Below are 7,500 nucleotides of genomic sequence, written 5' to 3'. Positions count from 1 at the left end.
TTTGCTAAGCATGGAATTTTTATTTATTTTGCAAACGTTTTGGTGCAGATAGTAAAAAAAAGGGAAATTACTCTGTAATTAATGCTAGGGGACTTAATTTATCACAAGTGAGTCTTGTTTTTTTTTTATAGTTCGTTGACAGAAAGCATGACGAAGATCATTTCACACGCTTTGACACCTTTTGGACTCTGAAGCATGAAACTGATAGCTTTGAACTTCAGGAAGCGTTCAGCAATCCTAAAATGTGTCTTCAAGGTATTTGATATCCTCCGCTTGTGGGAAAAAGGAAAGGTCTTTCGATTTGCTTCTTGTTCGTTTTCAGCTGATGCTATATACTTGGACATTTTGATGAATAGCACCAAAAAAAACACAACTGTTTGTTGATTTATTCGTTTATCTATTTGTTTGTTTGTTTGTTTATTCATCTAGTTATTTATTTATTTATATATTTATTCATTCATTTATCTAATCATCTATTCATTATTTATTTATCTATTTATTCATTTATTAAATCTATATAAAGGGCAGCCAATAGCTTTTAGGTAAATTTCGACTGAAATTCTTTTCGAAAACGTCATTCGAAAGAACACATTTTGGAAAGGACATATAAAGTTGCTTCTATAGAAGTAAATTTCGCCTAAAAAAAGAAACAGCTGCTTTCTTTCCACATGAACGGACGTTAGCTGTAGCTAAAAGTATCAGTATCCGAGTGAAGACTAACACGAGTGACGAACATTTATGTCCAGACAGAATCTGCAGTGAAGCGATTCGAAGTGCTTAGTGAAGTGTCTTGGGGTGGGATCGAGTGAAGGTGTGTGTGTGTGTGTGTGTGTGTGTGTGTGTGTGTGTGTGTGTGTGTGTGTGTGTGTGTGTGTGTCGGCGAGGACAACTTCGTAGTGTGTGTGTGTGTGTGTGTGTGTGTGTGCACGTGCGCGCTTGTGTTTGTATGCGTCTATGTGTGCGTGTCTGTGTGCGTGCGCGCGCGCGCGTGTGTATGTGTGTGTGTGTTAGACAGAGAAAGAGAGAGATAGAGAAAGATAGAGAGAGATAGAGACAGAGAGAGACAGACAGAGCCTGAGAGACAGAGATAGGCAGAGACAGAGACAGAGAGAGTCAGAGAGACATAGAGAAGCAGAGAGACAGAGAAACACACACACACACACACACACACACACACACACACACACACACACACACACACACACACAGAGAGACTGTGAGGGACAGAAAGACAGAAGCAGAGAGTCGTGTGCACACACACAGACATATCCAGTTCATCCATCCATAACAACTGCCCCTAATTCCCCCCCCCCCCCACACACACACCCTCCATGACTCATGCCTCGTCCCTCCACACACACACACACACACACACACACACACAAGGACGCGCGCTTTTTGTTTGTGTGTGTGTGTTTTTTTGTTTGTTTGTTGTTGTTGTTTTCTTTTTTTTTTTGGGGGGGGGGGGTTCTGGGTGTATGTCCAATCATTGTTTTACTTGTTTTCTTTCTTTCTTTCTTTTCTTTTCTATATATATATATATTTTTTTTTTTCAATTAAACTTTATCTATATCACCCTCCGCGCCCCCTCCACCTCCTAACCCGAGATCTTTTCGAGAGGACAAAAAGCGACATGGGAGGGGGGGGGGGGGGGGGGGGGGGGTTAGGGGCAGAAATTCAGGGACGCATAATTATGATATGGGGGTGGCGTTAGTGTGTACTACACCGCGCGGGTCACGACAGATACGGTCATTATTTTTCTTCCGCGCCACTGCAACCAGTGAACCAACACACACACACACACACACACACACACACACACACATACAAACACACACAAAGTCTTTCTCCCACAACCGGACGTTTCACAAGAGATCCGGTTATCTGTCAAAGATCAGTGATGCGCAGTTTCTCCACAACCGGTACACACGACTCGTTGAAAAAAACAACAACAACACACACACACACGCGCGCGCGCACGCACACACAAACGCACGCACGCACGCACGCATACGCACACACACACACACACGCATGCACACAGAGGCTAACATGACACCATAAGAAATTCAGCCAAAAAAAAAAAAAAAAAAAAAAAAAATCATCAAATTATCTTGTGGAAACCAAAAAGCAAAAGCTGATAAAAGACTGTGTGACACGGTGTCGTTAGACCCAAGGTGCAGACAGACGGACACATGCACTTATATACACACATTCACACACAAACACACATGCATACACACTTAAGCACACACACACACACACATACACACAAAGCACACACACACACACACACACTCTCTCTCTCTCTCTCTGTCTCTCTCTCACACACATACACATACACATACATATAAACACATGCACAAACATGCTTACACAAACACACACAGACATACAGACAGTCACACGCACAGCTGCATACCCACACATACATTTTGTGTGTGTGTGTGTGTGTGTGTGTGTGTGTGGGTGTGTGTGTGTGTGTGTGACAATCGTCGATTATGTTGTGGCACACAATATCATGGACCCACTCAATTGATTAATATAAAAAAAAAAAGAAAGAAGAAAAAAAGAACATTTCATAGGTGATTCCGTCGTAAACAAACAAACAAACAATACAACAACAACAACAACAACAAAAGGAAATCGAACTCTCGTATAAAGATCGCCCACACTGATGAGTGTCCGTGTGGCACTGGACCCCAGACCCCTGAACACATCCTCCAACACTGCCCAACCCATGAAGCTCTACGGCGTCAAACCTGGCCTGGGGGCACAGAGCTACAGGTGCAGCTTTGGGGAGACCGCCACGACCTGGAGAAGACCGTGGGTTACATCGTGGCGACAGGGGTGACCGTCTGACGCAGCCAAAACATCGAACACGGAAGAAGAAGGAAGAAGAAGAACTCTCGAAAAGATATCTCAAGCATTTCGCCCATCAATTTCTCGAATGTTCGGATTTGTTCATATTGATTGTGGAGATAACGGTTTTCAAAAAATATATTATATATATATTGCAATGATAAACATTCAGCGCTAATGATCATGCAGCCTTATGGTGGGGTGTGAATATTCCGATTGCAGATTCATTGATATCGTAAGCTGCATTCGCCTGACAATTTGACAGTTGCTGTTACTGTTACATCTGTAACTGCTGCTATCCTCACCGCCAACATAGCTTTATCACTTCCTGCCACAACTAGCAGCTCAGTGTCACTACCACTACCACTACCACCACCATCATCATCATCATCATCACCACCACCATCACTACCACCACAACCATCATCATCATCATCATGGCGACGGAACTGGCGCATTTAGGCAATGGGTTTGGCACTTCTCTTCGGAAACAAATTGTGATCTTCTGAACTTCCTGGAGCGAAATGTCCAGTTTGGGTGAACATTTGACCCAGAGCTTTTGGTCAATGATAAACTCTAACGGAAACACAGCTGGAGAGTTAGGTAAAGGGCACACAGCGTGCTGGAAAGTGAGTGTGGAAATGGGGCGCCGCTATGTGAATGAACCAGTGAGTTGTATTTGTATTTGTATTTCTTTTTATCATAACAGATTTCTCTGTGTGAAATTCGGGCTACTCTCCCCAGGGAGAGCGCCTCGCATCACTAAAGCGCCACCCTTTTTTTTTCTTTTTCTGTGTGCAGTTCTATTTGTTTTTCCCATCGAAGTGGATTTTTTGACAGAATTTTGCCAGGAAAAACCCTTTTGATGCCGTGGGTTCTTTTACGTGCGCTAAGTGCATGCTGCACACGGGACCTCGGTTTATCGTCTCATCCGAATGACTAGCGTCCAGACCACCACTCAAGGTCTAGTGGAGGGGGAGAAAATATCGGCGGCTGAGCCGTGATTCGAACCAGCGTGCTCAGATTCTCTCGCTTCCTAGGCGGACGCGTTACCTCTAGGCCATCACTCCACATTGCTTGCACAAACGTATGTACAGACATAAACGCAGACGCGTGTGCGCATACAAATACGCACACATATGCACGCACTGCAAGTACTCGTGCGAACATACAAACACATGCTCGCGCGAGCGCACACACACACATTTTCTTTGGAAAGATGACAATGTCAAGACTTGTCGATGAGAGCAACTGCATAGTGTGTGTGTGTGGTGTGTGTGTGTGTGTGTGTGTGTGTGTGTGTGAGTGTATGTGAGAGAGAGAGAGAGTGTGTGTGTGTGTGTGTAGTATGTGTGCGTGTGTGGAGTGTGTGTGCATGTTTGTGTATGTGCGTGTGTGTGCGTATGTGTGTGTATGTGCGTGCGCGTGTATGTTCATGTGCATGTGTGTGTGTGTGAGAGGAAAAGGAATAAACGCATAATAGCTTCTTTTCAACCTGCTCTCACAAAAAGGGGGATTTGTGTGTGTGTGTGTGTGTGTGTGTGTGTGTGTGTGTGAGAAGAGAGTGAGACAGAGACAGAGAGACTGAAAGAGACAGAGGAGAAGAAATAGAGAAGAGATCTCAGTACTTTTAAAGTGCCTTAACTTGACTCAATGTTATCACTGAATTATGTTCCCCTTTCAATCATTTGACCTCATGATTCATTCTGTGACATGCACTTAACATACCTAAAATGTTCTGACTCTTTCTGTTTTCAATACAGTGCGCAATTATTTGGTTTTGATATCAACAACTCATTTTTTTCTGCTGTTCGGAATGTTTACTCTTACCAGTGGTTTTTAAAATATTTTTAATTTTATTTTTTTACCCTCGCTCCATACCTCAAAGAGAAAAGAAAAGAAGAAGAAGAAGAAAAGAACTGATAAACATTTAATTGTGGTAAACACGCAAAGGATCAGATTCACGCGACTGGGATCACGTAGTCTGTCATCGTTCTGTTGTGGCTGTGTAAACACGGATATCTTCTGTTATTCGCCTTCTCCCGGACATTGAACGTTAACTGTTTCAATGCGGTGGGTGTGAAAGCAAAAAGTTGTTGGCGGGGCAGAAGGAGAAAGAGAAGAAAGAGACGGTGCGGTGGTCGAATGGTTAGAACGCTGGATTCTCGCCCGACTTTCCTGAGTTCGATCCTCGTCGCACCTGGTGTGTTTGTTTGTATTTGTATTTGTATTTCTTTTTATCACAACAGATTTCTCTGCGTGAAATTCGGGCTGCTCTCCCAAGGGAGAGCGCGTCGCTATACTACAGCGCCACCCAATTTTTTTGTATTTTTTTCCTGCGTGCACTTTTATTTGTTTTTCCTATCGAAGTGGATTTTCCTACAGAATTTTGCCAGGAACAACCCTTTTGTTGCCGTGGGTTCTTTAACGTGCGCTAAGTGCATGCTGCACACGGGACCTCGGTTTATCGTCTCATCCGAATGACTAGCGTCCAGACCACCACTCAAGGTCTAGTGGAAGGGGAGAATATATCGGCGGCTGAGCCGTGATTCGAACCAGCGCGCTCAAATTCTCTCGCTTCCTAGGCGGACGCGTTTCCTCTAGGCCATCACTCCACATGTGTGTTCAGGGTGGAGATTTTTTTCCGATCTATCAGGTCAACGTTTGTGTAAAAACATACACGTAAAAAGTGTGTGTGTGTGTGTGTGTGTGTGCGCGGGGGGGTGGGGGGTGGGGTGACTGAAACATAACTGAATGACACAGTAAACGAATGATGAGCGCCAAAACTGAGGCAGCTCTCAATCTGCTCTGCCCAGACCTGTGCAGACTGTTGTGCAAATAACCTTGTCTTTGTACAGCGCTTGGAATTTCGTCTCTGACCGAGGACAGGCGCTATCTAAATAGTTATCCATTCATCCATCCAAGAAGGAGAGAGAGAGAGGGGGGGGGGATAAAAGAAGAAGAAGAAAAAGAAAACAACAGGGACAAGGATATGACGATTAAAAAGAAGAAAACGACACAACAACGACGAGAAGAAGAACAACAACAACAAGACCCCCCCCCAAAAAAAAAAAAAAAAAAAAAAAGAAAAAGAAAAGAAAAGAAAAGCAAGAAAAAAAGAAGAAGGAAAAAAACACACACACGCACACAAAACCCTATAACAAAACAAAACTCTAATGTTTAGAAGCGTTTCTCTCAAGAAGCTGAAATTAATGTGACAGTGTGAAAACGTAACACAGCAGAGATCAGTGTTTCCACAGGAAGCAAACCACGTTCACACCAGCCTCACGCAGCCAAGCCGGAGTCAGTCATTGCTCCCTGTAGGACGAGTAATCGGTCATCCAGCGGCGTCACCAGCCTTATACGTTTCAGTTTCAGTTTCACTTTCTCAAGGAGGCGTCACTGCGTTCGGACAAATCCATACACGCTACACCACATCTGTTGAGCAGATGCCTGACCAGCAGCATAACCCAACGCGCTTAGTCAGGCCTTGAGTGCATGCTTACATATTTGTGTACCTATGAAAGTGGATTTCATTTTACGTAATTTCGCCAGAGGACAACACTCTCGTTGCCATGGGTTCTTTTTCAGTGCGCCAAGTGCGTGCTGCACACGGGACCTCGGTTTATCGTCTCATCCGAAAGACTAGACGCTCAGTTTGATTTTCCAGTCAAACTTAGGAGAAAGGGCGAGAGCGGGATTCGAACCCACACCCTCACGGACTCTCTGTATTGGCAGCTGAGCGTCTTAACCATTCTGCCACCTTCCTCCTTATACGGACAGCAGGAAGTCAACGCGAGCGTCACCGGGTCAGCCCGCGTGCTGTGTATATAACCAGAAGCGCTAAGTTGGAAAGTTCCGTTTAATTCAAATGCTGTCTGTGGTGATGTCAAGTTGAGCGTTTCAGGCATCGGTGTTGTTGTTTTTGGTCGACTACTGATTGATTGATCTTCTGTGTGTGCACGTGCACTTGGCTGTAAGTTGTACTTTGTTGTTTGGTTGGTTTATTGGTGGTTGTTTATTGTTTTTGTTTGTCTGGTTTTCTTTTTCTTTCTGTGAACATCTTTTTTCTTTCGTTCTCTTTTTTTTTCTTTTTCTTTTGATTTGTATGTCTTTGTTTCTCCCTGTTTCTGTCTGCTTCTTCTGTCACAGTATGTGTGTGTGTGTGTGTGTGTGTGTGTGTGTGTGTGTCTGTGTCTGTGTGTGTGCGAGCGCGCGCGCGCTCATGTACATCTGTTGCAAACAAACACATACATGTAGGCTCACACAAGCACACACAGACACACAGACAGAGAGAGAGAGAGACAGACAGACAGACAGACAGAGAGGCTTTAAAACTACGTGCTCAGTCACCTCCATGAAAAGACGACCCCGTCATGACAAAGAACAATGGTATTCCGTTCAGTGCGATCTGTTCCTCTGCCTGCCTACCTGCCTGCCTCCCTGCCTTCTCCGCTCCCTGTCTGCTTGTCTGCCTGCCTGTCTCTTTCTCTCATTCTATTTTCTCTTTTTTTGTGTGTGTCTCCCTCGCCGCTCTCTGTCTGTCTACCTCTGCCTCTGTGCATAAAACCATGTGCAGTGAAAGAGGGAAACGTAGCGAGCGACCGAACGAGATATACATTTAAAAGAAGAGTGAGA

The 7,500-nt window shown here is 44.4% G+C and overlaps 2 protein-coding genes across 2 annotated transcripts in view; both read left to right on the top strand.

The window, feature by feature from the left end:
• Positions 1-4,945: 4,945 nt before the first annotated feature.
• Positions 4,946-7,500, top strand: part of LOC143282117 (uncharacterized) — a 12,656-nt gene continuing 10,101 nt past the window's right edge. The window contains exon 1 of the mRNA XM_076587624.1: positions 4,946-5,065. The gene's annotated coding sequence lies outside the window, so the exon portion shown is untranslated. The remainder of the gene's footprint in view (positions 5,066-7,500) is intronic.
• LOC143282118 (uncharacterized) overlaps positions 6,660-7,500 on the top strand; it is a 21,418-nt gene continuing 20,577 nt past the window's right edge. The window contains exon 1 of the mRNA XM_076587626.1: positions 6,660-6,838. The gene's annotated coding sequence lies outside the window, so the exon portion shown is untranslated. The remainder of the gene's footprint in view (positions 6,839-7,500) is intronic.

The sequence above is a fragment of the Babylonia areolata genome, chromosome 5 (genome assembly GCF_041734735.1).
Source record: "Babylonia areolata isolate BAREFJ2019XMU chromosome 5, ASM4173473v1, whole genome shotgun sequence".
Lineage (NCBI taxonomy): Eukaryota > Metazoa > Mollusca > Gastropoda > Neogastropoda > Buccinidae > Babylonia > Babylonia areolata.
This window is presented reverse-complemented; position numbering and strand designations above follow the sequence as displayed.